The 18,002-nt window shown below is 33.8% G+C and overlaps 1 pseudogene; it reads right to left on the bottom strand.

Moving 5' to 3' along the window:
* Positions 1-4,542: 4,542 nt before the first annotated feature.
* LOC112611153 lies at positions 4,543-4,969 on the bottom strand (annotated as a pseudogene).
* Positions 4,970-18,002: the final 13,033 nt, after the last annotated feature.

Raw genomic sequence — 18,002 nt, 5'->3', positions numbered from 1 at the left:
TTTTAATTTTATATATTCCAACTTGTTTATTTTTGTGTTTGTGATTTATCATTTTGGTGTTATGTCAAAAAAATAATTACCAAGTTGAATGTCAAGGAGCTTTTCCTCTATGTTTTCTTTTGGAGCTTTATGGTTTCAGATTTTACATTTAGGTCTTTAATACATTAGTTAGTGTTTGAATATAGTGTAATGTAACAGCCTGATTTCATTAATTTGCATGTGGATATTCAGTTTTCCATACACTATTTATTGAAGAGACTATCCTTTTCCCACTGTGTATTCTTGAAGCACTTGTCAAAAATAAATGCATATGCTTAGATTTGTTTTTTGGTTTTTCTCTATTCCACTAAACTGTGTATCTGTTCTTATGCCAGCATCATACTGTCTGAATTACCATAACTTTGAGGTAGATTTTGAAATCAGGTAATAGGGTGTCTCTAGCTTTGTTTATTTTGCTCAAGAATGTTTTGGCTGCTCAGGGTCTTTTGTGTTTTCATTAAAAGTTTAGGTTTTTTTCCATTTCTATGAAAAATGTCATTGAAATTTTGATAGTGATTGTGTTGAATCTGCAGATTGCCTTAGGGAGTATAGATATTTGAACAAGATTGGTTCTTCCAATTCATGAATGTGGACTATCTTTCCATTTATTTGTGTTTAATTTCTTTCATCAGTGTCAGTGTATAGATCTTTCACCTCTTTGGTTAAAATGTATTCTGAAGTATTTTATTTTATTTTGTAGCTATTGTCAATAAGATTGTTATTATTGATTTCTTTTTTCAATAGTCCATAGTTGGAGTATTCTACTGATTTCTGTGTGTTGATATTGTATCCTGAAATTTTACTAAATTTATTTATTAGTTCTACTGTTTTTGGTGGAATGTTTAGGGTTTCTATATGTAAAATCATGTCATGTCTCTGCAAACAGAGACAATTCCACTTCTTCCTTTTCAAAGTGGATGCCTTCTATTTATTTCTGTCGCATAACTATTCTGGATAGGACTTCCCGTACTATGATGAATAGAAGTTGTGAGACTGGATATGATTGTTCTGTTCTTGAACAGAACTTGAAAGAAATCAGGCACATTCCTCAGCCCCGAGCTCAACACAAAGCACATTCCTCAGCCCCGGGCTCAACACAAACAAGCCCAGTACAAACACATCCCACCATATATCTCTCAATTTCCTGAGCCCAGTACAAACACATCCCACCATATATCTCTCAATTTCCTGAGCCCAGTACAAACACCACCTGGAAAAGTCCCCGATAAGGACACAGCCGTTTGTGGTTTTACTGAAAGCGCGGGAACCAATAGAAAACTGCTAAATGTATAACTTAAAATGTAAACCAATTGTAATGCTGTAACCAAAAGAATTCCTTTTGTTCCTCTGTAACCTTACTATCCTATTTACCTCGGGCTATAAAAAGCAAGCACTCACATTGTTCGAGGCCCTCTTGTATGCTGTGGAAGGGAGGGACCAAGTTGGAACTTGCAGTAAAAGATCCTTGCCGCTTGGCTTTGAGTCTGGACTCTGGTGGTCTTCTTTGGGGAACAAACGGTCTGGGCATAACAAACTTAGAAGAAAAGCTCTCAACTTTTCACCATTCAGTATAATGTTAGTTGTGGGATTTTGTTATGTTGAAGTATTTTGCTTCTCTTCCCCATTTGTTGACAGTTTTTAATTATGAAAGTATATTGAGTTTTCTAAAACACTTTCTCTGCATCCATGGTGGTGATCATATGCTTTATTTCCTCACTTAATTCTGTAAAAGCTTTCCTTGGATGGAATATTTTTATTACTAATTCAATTTATTTACTCATTATTGGTGTGTTCATTCTTTTATTTCTTCATGATGTGATACTGGCAGACTGTTACTAGATTTTTTTTTGTTTTATTTTGTCTAGATTATCTAATTTGTTGCCATATAATTGTTCATTGTTCCTTTTAATTCTTTGTATTTCTGTGATATCATTTGTAATATGTCTTCTTTCATTTCCGATTTTATTTGAATCTTTTCTCTTTTTCTCTTAGTCTAGCTAAATGTTTGTTTATTTTGTTTATCTTAAAAGATTAATAACAATTATTAATCTTTTCTATTGTCTATTGTTTTCTAGTCTATTTCTAGTATGGAAATGCACTTCTTAGGAACAGTTTTTTGCTGTCTAGTAAAAGAAAACATCTAGAAAAATTTAGATTATTAGATACAGAATTAATGCCAAATTGTATAACTTGTCAACAATATTCTGACATCAAATATCATTCTGTCTTATGTATCATGTGTAAACACAAAACCTAGCAACATAAGCAGTTACTATTTTCTTAAGTTATTCTAATTTACGAGTGGTCAATAATTATAACATAATGAACTTAGACATCCCCTTATTTATAAGCATTAGAAAATAACAATTTGACAAGGCAGAAATCTTATGGAAATAATTCTTAGTTCAGATTACAGGCATACAATATAACTAAGGAAAGAAAAACAAAAATTTGTGAGTCATTATTATGGAAGATATTCAGCTAAACAATAATAATAAAGAGGTTATTACATATTATCTTCTGCAAAGGTATTTTATATTGAGTAGCTTTTGTTAAGTATGAAATAATGAAAACCTACAATTTATATGCAGAACTGACAAAATAGAAGGTGATATGGCTGCAGCAAATAAATATAAACATTTTTATTTGCTCTGCAAAATAAAATACCAAAGAAAAGCCTGAGGATAATGTGTTTTGATATTTAGAGTATAGTTTTCAGCTCTGTACATTAATTCTAGAGAAATGATGATAGACAATCTAGATAATTCTGCTTTTTTAAAAAAATAAAGACCATTATAATACATGTTAAGTCTTCACTAGATCAGCAACTGTATTAGAGCAAATAGTTAAGAAGTTTTGTAAGCTATTGCTTTGCAACATCCAAACAAAATTGTTTTATCTCAGAAATGATGTTTTTGGCAAATAAATCATAATAGCCCTATTTCAGTAAACTATGTAAAATAAATAACTTAAAGTTTAAAAATATTTGAAATAGCTAATAAGTTTGCCTATTAATAGATTATCCTGTTCATAGCACATACAAGACAGAGTTCTAAATTATCAGTATTACTAGATTACAATAAATAAAATTTTGCTAATTATTTCAATTATATACCATTTGAAAAGTTAAGATATGTGTTTAGTTCTTTCATCATATTAAAAAATCATGGCTTCATCTATTTAATGAACACATAAATATAATTTCATCTTTCATCATATTTAGAATATTTGTATTATAAAAATTGTACTTAAAATTGATTGTATAATATTTGATGAACACAATTATATGTCAAATTAAAAACATTAAATCCAATACTTAAGACCTACATTGTCTAATTAAAAGTTAAAATTGAAATGAGATAACTCTACATACCAATTAGAATGACTTAAGTTAAAAAGAATGACCATATCAAGTGTTGCCAAAGATGTGGATAAACTGGGACTCTCACATACCACCAAGAGAAGTCAAATGATATAATCACTTTGGTTAACAGTTTAGCGGTTTCTTAAAACATTAAACATATACCTACAATATGGTACAGCCATTTATCTCAGTGGTATTTATACAAACAATAAATGCATATGCCCACATAAGGCTTGTACATGAATGTTCATAGCAGTTTTGTTTAGTTCCAAACTGCAAATTACTCCAATGTCCATTGACAGATGAATGGACAAACTGTGGCATATCCATATAATTGAATTCAAGTCAGCAATAAAAATTAACTATTAATGAACTATTTATACATGTTACAATGTAGACTGATTTTAAAATTATTTTTTGAATGAAAGTAATCAGAAAAAAACACACAGGTTGGGAACAGTGCCTCACACCTATAATTCCAGCATTATGAGAGGCCAACATGGACAGATTGCTGGGGGGGCTCACGAGTTCAAGACCAACCTGGGCAACATAGTGAAACACCTTCTCTTAAAAAAAAAAAAAAAAAAAAAATAGCAGGGCCTGATGGTGTTTGACTAGTCCCAGACATTCTCGAGGCTGACATGGGAGGAACATTGAGCCCAACAGGTTGAGGGTAGAGTGAGTCATGATGGTGCCACTGTACTGCAAACTGGATGACACATATATGGTACATGTTTTTATTTGTTAAAAATTCTAATGAATACAAATTAATCTACAGCAATAGAAAGCATATCTACAGTTTCCTGGAGATGTGGGTTGGAAAGAGCTGGGTAAGGAAGGGCTAATTAAAAAGGGGAACAAGAAATCCTTCGGGTAGATGACCATTTTCTTACTTGACATGATGGTTTCATGGGTAGATATGTATGTCAAGACCTATTAAATTATAAACTCTAAATAGGTACAGTTTACTCTATGTTAATTACATCTGTTAAAAATCTGTTTTTGTTTTCTGGCAATATGCTTGCTTTTTTTTGCTTTTTATTTCTGTGTATATCAATGCTGTTTCCTTGTCATACTTACTTTTTTTTTAAATTGAAGGCCAAGAAGAGTGTGCTGACAGATTTTTTTTTTTCAGTCTTTCATATGATTTTATTTTCTTCCTTCAACCATAATAATATGATATCCAAATTTCGTCTTAACCGGTGGGTCTGTAAACACAGGCTTATCCATCCCACTTACAGGCAAGGCAAATGCTGCCTCCTGAAGTGGTACCACCATGGACCCTCTGGTCATCCAACCCAAGTCGCCCCCTTGCCTGGCTTTATCTTCACTATACTGTGAGGCCACTTCATTGAATCTCATCCCAGACTTTAACTTTTCCATGGCTTCCATTATTTTGACATATTTTTCACATAGAATGTGTCTGACCTTTACTGCATTGCCACCACCTTTGGGACCTTGAGCCTTCTTGTCAGCACTGTCGCTCCCAGAGGCTGCTACCCCTTTCCCCGCTTTTCCAGAACCACTTTTTCCTTTGGGCGGCATCTTGGAAGCTTGTTGTTGAACTCTCCAGATTTTTTTTTTCTTTTCTTTTTCTTTTTTTTTTTTTTTTTTTAGACAGAGTCTCGCTGTGTCACCCAGGCTGGAGTGCAGCTGTTTGCAATCTGTTAAAAATCCCTTATTTTCCACATGAATTTTACCTATTGTAGTTGTCATAGAGTTTACATTTACAAAGGGATATTTTTCAAATTCTTTTTTATTAAATTGCTAATTCTGTAAATTAAATATATCTCAATATAACATTTGTTTTATTATGTTATAGTAGGTGGCTAAGATACGTTATAGTAAATGACTAAGATATCATGCTATTCAGAGAGCACACTTTTCTAACAGGGTAATTTCCCTAATCAGAGAGATTTGTTATGGCATTATGGCTATAGCTATTCCTAGAACCCATGACCATAAATATATAGAATAATATTATCTCATGGCCATCCTCTACTGAGACTATTCCCATATTGCATATAGACTATGCTCATTCTAAGCAATGAGGTAAAAGGAATTTAAGGGATTGTTGTGGGATCACTATATCTACTTTTAAGTTTTACAAAATAATTTCACCTTTATATCTGCAACAAATAGAGCTAGTAGTGTTTGTTGGAATCTAATCTCACAATAGCTTGAGTCTCATATTTTTTTTGTACTGATAGTTCATTCATTTGCACTGTTGTGTAATATTTCATGTACACTATTCATCTTTTCTTTTCATTGTGAATGGAATTCATATTTCATGTAACTGACCCTTATACATAGTGCTACTTTAAAATCATTTTACCTGTATTTTAATGAACATATGTACACATTTCTGTTAGAAATGGAATTGCTCATGTTCAATTCCTTTCTTTTTAGAAAATACAAAAACTTTTGCTCATTCTCCTTGTGCCTCTATGTCTATAATTCTCTTTCGCACATTATTTATCTTCTCTTTCTTTCTCTGCCTCCTTGAAGATATATCTACTTGTAAGTTTTCCAGTTTACTAATTTCTTCCTTCTACATATTTAAGATATAAAATCCATTTATGGAAATTTAATTTAATTTATTAAAATTTAAACACCAACATTTCTATTTGAATATTTTAAAATCAATTTTCATTTTCTGGCAATATGCTTTTATTTTTTTACTTTTTATCTCTGTGTATATCAATGGCGTTTCCTTGTCATACTTAATTATTTTTTAATTGAAGGCCAAGAAGAGTGTGCTGAGAGCTTTTTTTTTTTTTTTTTTTGAGACAGAGTCTCGCTCTGTTGCCCAGGCTGGAGTACAGTGGTGCGATCTCGGCTCACTGTAAGCTCTGCCTCCCGGGTTCACGCCATTCTCCTGCCTCAGCCTCCCGACTAGCTGGGACTACAGGCACCTGCCATCATGCCTGGCTAATTTTTTTGTGTTTTTAGTAGAGACGGGGTTTCACCGTATTAGCTAGGATGGTCTAGATCTCCTGACCTCGTGATCTGCCCACCTCAGCCTCCCAAAGTGCTGGGATTACAGGCGTGAGCCACCACACCCAGCCTGACAGATCATTTAAATGCTAAATAGTTTACTGGCAAATCATTTTGATCCATTGGATATGGTAGGGTGGACTTTATTAGTGATCTATTTGTCTTTAATTCTGTTTGTCTTTACCCTTAGGTCATAATTCTTATTTCTAGAGCTTATGTCTCAATTTGATAGTGTAGCCCTTTGATCTGAATACAAACTAGAATGATTTCAGAGACAATTCAACTTGTAACGCTCTGTAATGCAACCTGTTTTTCCTCAACACTGGACAATTGCTGAAACCATAGGTGTCTGGGTTATTTTAAATATTTTCTTATGAGTTATCTATTCATGTTTTTGCCCAGTTTTCCTATCCCGTTTTAATCTTCCTTCTCACTTTGTGATAGTTTTTTTTTAAATAAATTAGAGATATTAACAATTTATTAGTGATATAGGTTACAAGTACTTTATTTCTGTCCCGTCTTTCAGTTCTATTTGACTTTGCAGTATTTCGTTTGTACAATGCAGAATTTTTTTTCAATGTTATACTGTTAATCAACCTTTTAATTATCTCTTGTGTTTTTACTTTCTTTACTATCTTTTGCAATAAAAACAATCCTTCGTGTTGTAATATAGTCCAACTTACCAGAAAATTATGTGGTTAATTATGTGTTCCATTTAAAGACTGTAGCTTACCCCATGAAATTGTTTTATGCATTCCTGTAGCATCATCACACTTTTACTTTTACTTTCACATTTACATCTTCAATCCATTGTCAAAGAACACCAGAGCCAGGCAATAGCTAAAAGCAGTAACAGTAGATTTGACTCAGAAAATACTGTAATAGTTTAAGGCAGTATGAAACTGAGCTCAATTCTGAATGCAATAAGGAGAATCTGGAATTTATAGTCAAGGAGTATGGTGAGGAGATTGTTGGATGAAAAATTGCTGAGAGGTGATCTCAGTGTTAGGGGGATTCTTGCTAAACTGACTAAACAGGACTCTCATTGAAGGCAGGACAAGGTAATCAGATATCAAAGGAGTAATTTGTTCTGATACTGAGTGCTCACATATCAAGAATGAAGAGGTTGACTTAGCAGAATTCTTTGCTAAGACTTGGACAGGCATAGAAAAGGAAGGACAAAGAATATGTTTAGGCTGTTTCTTCAGAAGAACCTTACTGAAGTTTAGTCAACTATAGAAAGCCTTTGTTGCCATTTGAAATATTTTTCTGTATGATGCATATTAAAGATCAAAATTTACTTTTTTCCCCAAAGGATATCCACTTTCCCAGAATCATTTATTTAAAGGACTATTTTTTTTTTTTTTTTAATGCACTGAATGTCACCTTTGTCACAAATCAAATTACTCTACCCGTTGGACTATTTCTGGACATTGTTTTCAATTTCATTTTTCTATTTTTTCTAATGGTTCAATAATTGTATCTTTAAATTAAGTGTTAATATAGTTAGTGAAAATCTTCTGGAGTTCATTTTTTAAGGGTTGCTTAGCTTTTCTTTCTGCTTTGCATTTTAATATAAATTTTAAAATATGCTGAAAAATTTTGACCTGAAACTCACTTATAATTTGTGTTGAAATTACCCTGAATTCTTAGATAAATTAGAGAAAATGTGTATATTGTCTCTTTTTTTTTTATTAATGGATAATGTACATTCTCTACTTAGATTTAAAAATTTATTTCAGTAATTAATTGTAATTTTCAGTGTTAAAAATGTTTCGTTATATTTTGCCCAGTATGTTTTGTCTTTGATGGCTTCATAGATTGTAGAATTATTTTAATTTTATATTAATTTATTTGTATTATATCAAAATTTTATTGATTTTTTTCAATGTCTCAAAATTAAATAATAGTTACTGGAAGATTTCAAATTTTCCTATTTCCACAAAAATAAAATCTGCAAATAATGTAATTTTTCATTTATTTTTTCATCCTTTTTATCTTTTATTTCCTTCACTTGACTTGTTGTACCTATATGGAAACCAAGTATAATATTGAAAAGAAAAACAACCTTTTCTTAGTGCAAAATTTAGAAGGAAACTTCTAAGTGCCCCTCCATTTTATAGTACTGGATTACACAATGTCCAACCACATTAAACTTTGAACCATGTTTCTGACTATCTCCTTTTCTCTGTAGTTTCAGTCTAGAGTTGGCCAAAATAATAATTTATGTGAGATTAGCAGAGTAGAAGTGAAGCAGCAGCCATTATATTCGAAATGTTGTCATGGTTAAATGTGATAACATAAAGACACAAAGATGTTTGAAGTTCCAACTTGTCATCTGTCCTCGGTTCTGCACCTAGCTCCTCTTTCTAACAGCTTTATCTGTTGACCAATACGAGGACCAATTAGAGTCTTAAGCTCATCATCAAACAACATGTTGTGGCCTCAGAGTAGTAAAACTTTTGTATACACTTTTCAACAGTTCCCTCTCTATGGCCCTTTGGTGTCTGGATGTATTTGACTTCTCAGATGGATTATTTGTTGACCTCTCACTCTCTAATCTTCCAAATCCCTCTTTTAGTTATCCACTCCTCGCCTTTCTCCATGATTGTTTCAAGTCTAGTTCCTTGTAGTAAACTATCTGTTCATAAATCATAGTGGTTTTGCCTCCTTGATTGAATTTTGGTTGATACGGTTATTCCTTTCAGGAGTGAGGTACTGGTGTTTCATAAATCTAAAATATGTCCATTAACTTTGGGACCAGGCAGTGTTTGCAAGCTGGAAGCATAGCAAATATACTATGAATGGAAGCTGAAATTATGAGTGAAGTATAGGAGGCTGACAAATAAATTGCTATTGGAGGCTGGAGAAAAGATACCATATAATATAAAATTTTGAAGTCTACGTTACCTTGTGGAAGATTGAATATGTACCCAATAAATTTGTTAATGTTGCTAAGGAGATTCTCAGACTGAGTGTTGAAAAGTCATTTACTTATATTTTGCCACCTGTAGTAAGGTATACACAGAAAGAGTAAACTAAAAAGCAAATATTTCTGTTTCTAAATAGATTTTAGAGGAACTATAGAAGACACATGGATTATGTCCATCTAGCCAAATAATTTCAAAGTTAAAAATGACCTCAGGACAACAATAAAATCTAGGGCATTGTCAGTACCTCACATAACATAGTGGTGAAAATTAAATAAATAATATACATGTATAAATATATAAGTTAAATATATATTCATGGCAACATGTTCTCTGGCCAAGACTATAGAGAAGCAGACAACATAAGACACTGTCGCTAAGAATGCAAACTGATCAAAGACTTCTGCAAGTAAATTTGACATTATCTTACAAAATTACATTTTTACTTAATTTTGACTGAGCTGTCCGATATCTACGTAGTATCTGGAATGTTTTTCAGCAATATGAACATATATCTATCCCAGTTATTCATTACAGCATTGTACTATTGCAAAAATATTTGAAACAACACAAATACTCATACATGGATGAGTAGTCAAATAAAGTATGATAGAGACATACAATAGAATTATTTGCAACTATAAAACACAATGAAAATGACCCCTACAAACTAACATGAAGTAAAACCCATAATATATGTTTCAGTGCAAAAAGGAAAAAGCAAATAGAAGAGTACCAAAAGTGTGTTCCCTTTCATAAAAGAAAAAGGAAATAGGAGCAACTGCATATATTTACTCCTTTAGGAAAATGAACAAAAAAGCAAACAAACACATTAGAAGGAATTAGCAAAAGCTAATGAGTTTGCCTATCTGCAGGGTGTGGGTGAGAATAAGTAAAGGTAAATAGTGAAGAAAGCATTAGGGAGGAGAGATGCTCCTCTGAATAAACCTTTGTATAAAACCCTGACTTTTGGATCCATACTGATTCCTCACATACTGAAAAATATATAAATAATTAAAAATTATCAAAATGTGAATAAAACTCAAAATAGAGCTCAGGGAGTAATTAATAGAACTTACTGTATTACAAGTAAAAACCATAGTTACACTTTAGCGTAAGGCTAATGTATAGAATAATATTAATTGATTAAAATTAAAATATTGTTGATTATATATTGGGATGCACTGTGGATAGAATCAATCATTGAAAAATAATAGACATCAAACCATCAGTTGTACAATTTTTGAGTGTATATACAATTTTTATTTGTCAATTATACCTCAATAAAACTGGAGAAAAATCATTCAACAAGTATGAATTGATTAGCAAAACATGTATTTTGAATGAAAACTAAAATGCCATCACTTAAATATTTTTGACTCCATCTCAGCAGTACTTATCACAATACTTGAGTTTTTAAAGGATAAGTATAAGAAAAAATAATTAATTCATTATAAGAAAAAAGAATTAAAATTTAAAACAATGTTTTATTGTCTCAAATTAAAAATAATTTATAACACTAAAGAGAAGTTATCTCGGCTGTTACAACACTGGAAACTCTAGTAGGATTACCAAGTTCAAACTAGAGGCAGTGGCTTTAGTAAACACAGCATTTATAAAGATTGCAATTACCTGTTACAACCAGTAGGTAGCCAAATGGACAGATTTATTGAACTTCTACAGTTTTAGAAGGTGTGAACCACCTGAGACCTTGCTGGAGAAGAGATAAAACTATGAAATCAGGGATTTTACTACATAGACATCTAGCTCATCAATTTTTTAATAAAAAATCTCTCTCTTTCTTTTTTTTTTTTTTTAGGCAGGGTCTCATTTTGTTGCCCTAGCTGAAGTGCCAGCCTTGACTTTCCAGACTCAAGTGACTCTCCTACCTCAGCCTCCTTACTACAGGTGTGCACAACTAGACCAGATTAATTTTTAAAAAATGTTTATTAGAGACAGAGTCTCACTTTGTTGCCCAGACTAGTAGTGTTCTCTTTCACTGTCTAGACTTTATTATTTAATTTAAATATGATAGTCCAAAATTTAAATATGATAGTCCAAAATTAAAATATATATATATATATTTTTTCATAGTCAGATCACATCTCTTCTCTTAGAGAAACCATTGCTTGAAGGAAGACAGTACTATGCTACTCAGGAATAATGATGGACAAATCATATGGGTACATTAGAATTGAACATTCCCAACTTGTTTCTCTCTGACTAAACAGATCCAAGTTTCTAACTCAGATTTTTATTTCTCTCTTTTTTAACCTTTGCCTCAGGATATGACTAAACACAATACAAACTGGCTTTTCTTCCCACAAAAACGTTCTAATGTGGAGTCAGTAAAACTAACGATTTTCGTCGTTGGCTCATTTGCTATTTTGAATGTTAGTGAAGGGAATGAAAGAATGTTAGGATTTGAATTCCAAATTGAAAATTTACATGAAGTTGCTTATATATCATGCATGGATATATATATCATGCATGGATATATCATGCGTGGATATAAGTTAGTTTTCCAAGAATCCAAACACTGCAAAATGTAATGTAATGTAATATTATTTTTTGAAATTTTACAGTATCTAAATTGTAAAACCATTGTAATTCTCAGTCAATTCACTCAAAAGCACTTTATCTCCTCTCTGGCCTGAGCATTGGGTCTTCCCTATTTGTATGTAGTATCATATATACTGTGTTTTGAATAAAATGTACTGATGTTGTTTAAATGCTGACTATTTTCTCATTGTATTATTTCCTTTATTATGGATCCTTTGAGAATTAAATTTAGCATTTTGATTTATTATTGCACAACAACTTTGATTCTTTTTTTCAGTCAGTCTTATTGAAAATAATTACCTGCATAAATTATAAACCTTCTTTTACTTGTTTGTTAATATCTTATATAATTTTTTTATTTAAATTCTTGAGTTACTCTTTTTTAGGCAACTAATCTTCAAACCAAAAAATGAAGCATTCACCAGAACAAATGCCTTGAAGTAACTATTTGCCCTCTTATATCCAGGAAACCATTTGCCCCCGTTTGTCCAAGCAGATGAACCAGTTTCAATCCAACAGTCTTTAGTTCTACAGCCCATCTCCCTAGATGGCATCATCAATAAACAAAAATCAGTCATTATCCTCCAAAGCCTTCAGCTATAGAACTTTTGACTTGTTCCCTTTATCATTAATGCATGACTTTAAATATTTTGAGGACAGAGACCCTTTCTCTTTGTTTATTTTATTCGAAGTGTCTAGAGTGTTCCAGATACATGATAAATAGTAACTCAAGATGTATGAAATGCCTGCAAACAATTACAATTATATATGTCAAAATTTAGTTACTATATTTAAAATATAGAAAATAAGATCTTGGCTAACATGGTGAAACTCTGTCTCTACTAAAAAAATTAGCCAGATACGGTGGTATGTGCCTGTAGTTCCAGCTACTCAGGAGGCTGAGGCAGGAGAATCACTTGAACTCGGGAGGTGGAGGTTGCAGTGAGCCAAGACCGGGCCATTGCACTCCAGCCTGGGACACAGAGAGAGACTCCATCTCAATAATAATAATAATAATAATAATAATAAATTTAAAAGATAAATAGAAAATAAACTATTCTAATTATTATTAGTTAAATAATTTTGAATAATTTCTGCCACAAAGTTTTTCTAATAATGGAAGAAAAAAAACATAAGCATCAAATGATTTGAGACATGCTTATAATTGTATCTATGCAGCTGAGAATGTTCTCCTTAATGAATTACACAATTTTGTTTAATTTTCCTCTTATCCAGGAATAAGAGGATTTTTTTTTTTTTTTTTTTTTTTTAAACGGAATCTTGCTCTGTCGCCCAGGCTGGAGTGCAGTGGCCGGATCTTGGCTCACTGCAAGCTCCGCCTCCCGGGTTTATGCCATTCTCCTGCCTCAGCCTCCCGAGTAGCTGGGACTACAGACGCCCGCCACCTCGCCCGGCTATTTTTTTGTATTTTTTACTAGAGACGGGGTTTCACCGGGTTAGCCAGGATGGTCTTGATCTCCTGACCTCGTGATCCGCCCGTCTCGGCCTCCCAAAGTGCTGGGATTACAGGCTTGAGCCACCGCGCCCGGCCGGAGTAAGAGGATTTTTAAAGGCATTTTATATATCTTTAATTACTACTAATTGTATACCTTGAACATTCTAGACTCTTGGGTTATATATACTATTTCTGCTCTACCAAAACATTCCAACACATTTTTTTTTTTTCTTTTCACACAGGGCCTTGCTCTGTCACGGAGACTGGAGTGCAGTGGCGTGATCTCAGCTCACCACAACCTCCACCTCCCAAGTTCCAGCAATTCTTGTTCCTCAGCCTCTGGAGTAGCTGGTATTATAGGCATGCAACCACATGAAGCTAATTTTTGTACTTTTAGCACATACGGGGTTTCATCATTTTGACCAGGCTGGTCTTGAACTCCTGACCTAAAAGATCCACATGCCTTGGCCTCCCAAAGTGCTGGGATTACAGGCATGAGTCTCCACACCTGATTCCAACACAGATTTTTCAGGGTCCCCCAAGGATAATTCCTTTAAAGCACAAACTATTTTATATCTGTTGATTAAAATTCTTTTATGGATTGCTCCATTTTTCAGAATAAAGTGCTGTATTTTAATTTTATTTTCAGAACAAGCAAGATTCTTATTGTAATTGCACATGTTTAGGCTTTACTCTCGTCTTGCTACTCACCTCAATATGCCGGCGTGTTTTGGTCAATCTGGAAATTCCCTCACACCTTTTCATACTGTATTGCCCTCTACTTGTAATACACTCCTGCTGATGTACACCCTCCTCTTGTACTATGCATAACTCTTTTATAAGTCTCCTACTTTATGTCACAGAATATTTTACTTTCCTAGGCTTCCTTCACAACATAATCTTATGGTTATTATAGGATTTATCAAATTGAATTGAATTTATGTTTCTTTTTATGTGTCCACTGTAATATAGTGAATGGAAGAAATTGAATACATATTCCTATTTTTACTTTTGTTCATTTCTATGTTTCTGCTCCTAGGACATGTCAATTAGATTAAATTTACCATGTACTTACTAACATACTTAAGCATTACGATAGATTTTAACTTTGCCTTACAATTCACATTTTTTGAAATTGTTCCACACTTAAATGAATTTCATAATTCTCTCAACAATTCTTACATTTACATACTACTCATTCTAGGCTTCAATAGATCAGCATGAATTTCAGATAAAATACATGTCATATGATTATTTTTTCCAATGCATAAGTTAATTGAATCTTGCAGTCACTTTTGGAAAAGGAAAAAAATAAGTTGGGTGAATAAAAGTATGTTATTTGAATATTAATAAGCAGAAATACCTTTCTCTTTTAGTCTCTTTTCTGTATAAGATTTTATTGCATTAAATATTAAAAATCATTGTTACAGTCAAAATTTAAATATGAATCAATTGTGTCTTAAAAAAAGTTTATAACACACATATTCAACAGGTGTTTTTACATAAAACTCTTCCTATAAAGTATTGATTAATTGCAACTATGCTTTTAGATTTTTTACAATATTATACACTATAAATTCAAGCACTCCTAACTGGTTTTAAGGTATAAAATGGTCATTCAATTTAAAATGTCATATCTAAAGTTTTCATTATCCTTGTAGTAGCAGAAGTTTTGTTTCTGCTCCATGCCAATTCTTTAGAAATCTGTCAATTGAATTTATCACAGTAGATCACAAAGCATAATCTTCTCAATTATTGTCTCTATTTCTGAGGCTAAGGTCATGGTGTTTCATGTCTCATTTATCCTCTTGTTGAATATTTGTTTCAGGTGGTTTATATTCATGTCTCATGTATTGCTAATCCATTCTCATATTTATTTTTGACACTGAAGTTATGGACATTAATCTTGTCATGGTAATGCTTTGTCTCCATTTTTTAACACACAAAAAAGACATACAAAATGTATTTTAATGTGTGTAGCATGAGGAAATCACAGCAGAATGATTATTCAATAACCCAACGGGAAACAGAAGCTTATATACCACCTTTCATAGGGAAGAGGGAGATGGGAATGGAGGAAATCTTTTGAGGGCCAGCAAATGATTATTAGGATAAGTGAAAAGACAGAAATTAACTTGTAAATGATTCATACTGGAATTTGAATGAGAGACAGGCATTGTTTTGTTTAAAGGTACTTCCAGGTGTGGTTGCGTTCGTCAGTATACTTTGTTTCTTTTTTGAGACAGAGTCTCACTCTGTCATCCAGGCTGGAGTGCAACGTCACAATCATGTCTCACTCCAGCCTCTACCTCCACACTCAAGCAATCCTCCTGCCTCAGCCTCCTGAGTACCTGGGACTGCAGCTACACACCATCATGCCCCATTAATTTTTGTTTTTGTTTTATTTTGTTTTGTAGAAACGGAGTTTCATCGTGTTGCCCAGGCTAGTCTGAAACTCCTGGACTCAAGTGATCTGCTCACCACAATCCTCCCAAAGTGCTGAGATTTTCAGGGGCGTTTGAACCAGAGCAACTTTTCTTGAATAGGGAATGGATAAAATAATGGATAAAATGAGACCTACTGGGCTGCATTCCTAGCAGGTTAGGCATTGCTAGTCACATTATAAGATAGGAGGTCAGCACAAGGTATGGTCATAAAGATCCTGTTGATAAAACAGAATGCACTAAAGAAGCTATCAAAACCCACCAAAACCAAGATGGTGATAGTGGTGATGAAAGTGACCTCTGCTCATCCTCACTGCTCATTATTTGCTAGTTATAATATGTTAATATGCTAAAAGACAGTGCCACCAGTGACACGACAGTTTACAAATGGCCTGGCAATGTCCAGAAGTTATGCTATATAGTCTAAAGTGTGGAAGAATCCTCAGTTCTGGGAATTGTCCACAACTTTTTCAGAAAACTCATAAACAATGTGTAGCACTTGCTTAGCACACAATTAAGAAATAACCTTTAAAAATAGCCAACTAGCAGCCTTCATTGTTGCTCTATGTAGTAGCCATTCTTTGGGTTTTCTTATTTTATAAACTTCCCCTCACTATATTCTTTGGACTGGGCCCAATTTCTTTCTTGTGCCAAATCCAAGATCCCTCTCTTGGGATCTGGATCTGGACCCCTTTTTGGGTAATAGGCTTACAGGCATGAGCCACCATGCCTGGCCCCTCAGTCTTTTTTCTGTGATAGACAATGAGATTTGAGGGAGGTGATAAAAGGTAATTGTGTTGTTTTTGAAAAGAAGTTTCCATAGTCAGATTAGCAAATGCCAGAGTGATTTCCCCCCTCTGTGTGATTGCCTCCCTGGCCACAAGTGAAGGTTAGAGGGACCTTGAGTGTTAGGCAGCTTTTAAAATCTCTAATCATATCAAAGACCCAGTCTTTGTGGTGTTTTTTTCTGAGCCCCAACATTTTTCCTTTCTAAAACTTTCCTAGAAATTTCACTTGTGAAAGTTTGACCCAAGTTGACAGACAAAATAGCTAACTGTGGTGCTCAAACTTAAAAAATAACCAAGCATCCATGGCTGGGTGAGAGAGGGGTCATGCACTCTGTGTTCTCGAAAGAATGTTGTGAAAATGTCATTGAACTTCCTTTTCTACAATCAAATCAAACCAGTTCCTGCTGTTGGTGCCAAGATCAACTGTGACCTGAGCCTCCTCAACAATCCACTGACCATTAGAAAGAAACGTCTGACATAGACTTCTCGTTTGGGTATGAAAACCATATAATCAGGGCTCAAAATTAATTGACCAATCAGAACTGAACAAGTTTGATTCTGCCATTCGCATAAATAGACCTGATTAAGAACCTGGGCAATAACTTTCCTTATTTAAGCCACACTGTACCTTTGTTCATCAGAGAGTAGACTTTCACTTATACTGAAGTTGTGCCTTTCCAATCTGCAGATTGTTTTGTTTTTATTTTTTAATAGAAAATCAGCTTCTCCTTGTTCCTTTGCAGATTTCAATTATCTTTTTTAATACATTAAAAGCTGAAATCGTGTCTGTGGGGAGAAAAATGAAGTAAATATCTGAATGACAAAGGATGTGATTAAATGCCTCTCCCATTTCTGGGAATAAGCCAGTCCAATTAAGCAATTGTGTCTCATCAGGAAATAAAATGGCAGATAAGATCTCAAAAGTAGGACCCTAAATATAACCCAGAAAAACAGATTTTTAATAAAAAGCATCTCTATGGAAATAGAAGAAAAGCAAAGGCTAACGTTTGGAGTAGTGTATAAATCGGTTTTTGGGGGAGTCTTTGAGGCAACTTCACTTAGAGTGAGCAGGAAGGGGTAATCTGACAGACTTCTGGATTCTGGTTCAAATCAGGTATTCCAGTGAACTTTCTAAGTAGTTCATACATCAACAGGCTCTTCATATAGAAGTTGCTATAGTGATTTCTCGGCCGGGCGCGGTGGCTCACGCTTGTAATCCCAGCACTTTGGGAGGCTGAGGTGGGCGGATCACGAGGTCAGGAGATCGAGACCACAGTGAAACCCCGTCTCTACTAAAAATACAAAAAATTAGCCGGGCGTGGTGGCGGGCGCCTGTAGTTCCAGCTACTTAGGAGGCTGAGGCAGGAGAATGGCCTGAACCCAGGAGGCGGAGCTTGCAGTGAGCCGAGATGGCGCCACTGC

Source organism: Theropithecus gelada, chromosome 1 (genome assembly GCF_003255815.1).
Source record: "Theropithecus gelada isolate Dixy chromosome 1, Tgel_1.0, whole genome shotgun sequence".
NCBI classification, from domain to species: Eukaryota; Metazoa; Chordata; class Mammalia; order Primates; family Cercopithecidae; genus Theropithecus; species Theropithecus gelada.
This window is presented reverse-complemented; position numbering and strand designations above follow the sequence as displayed.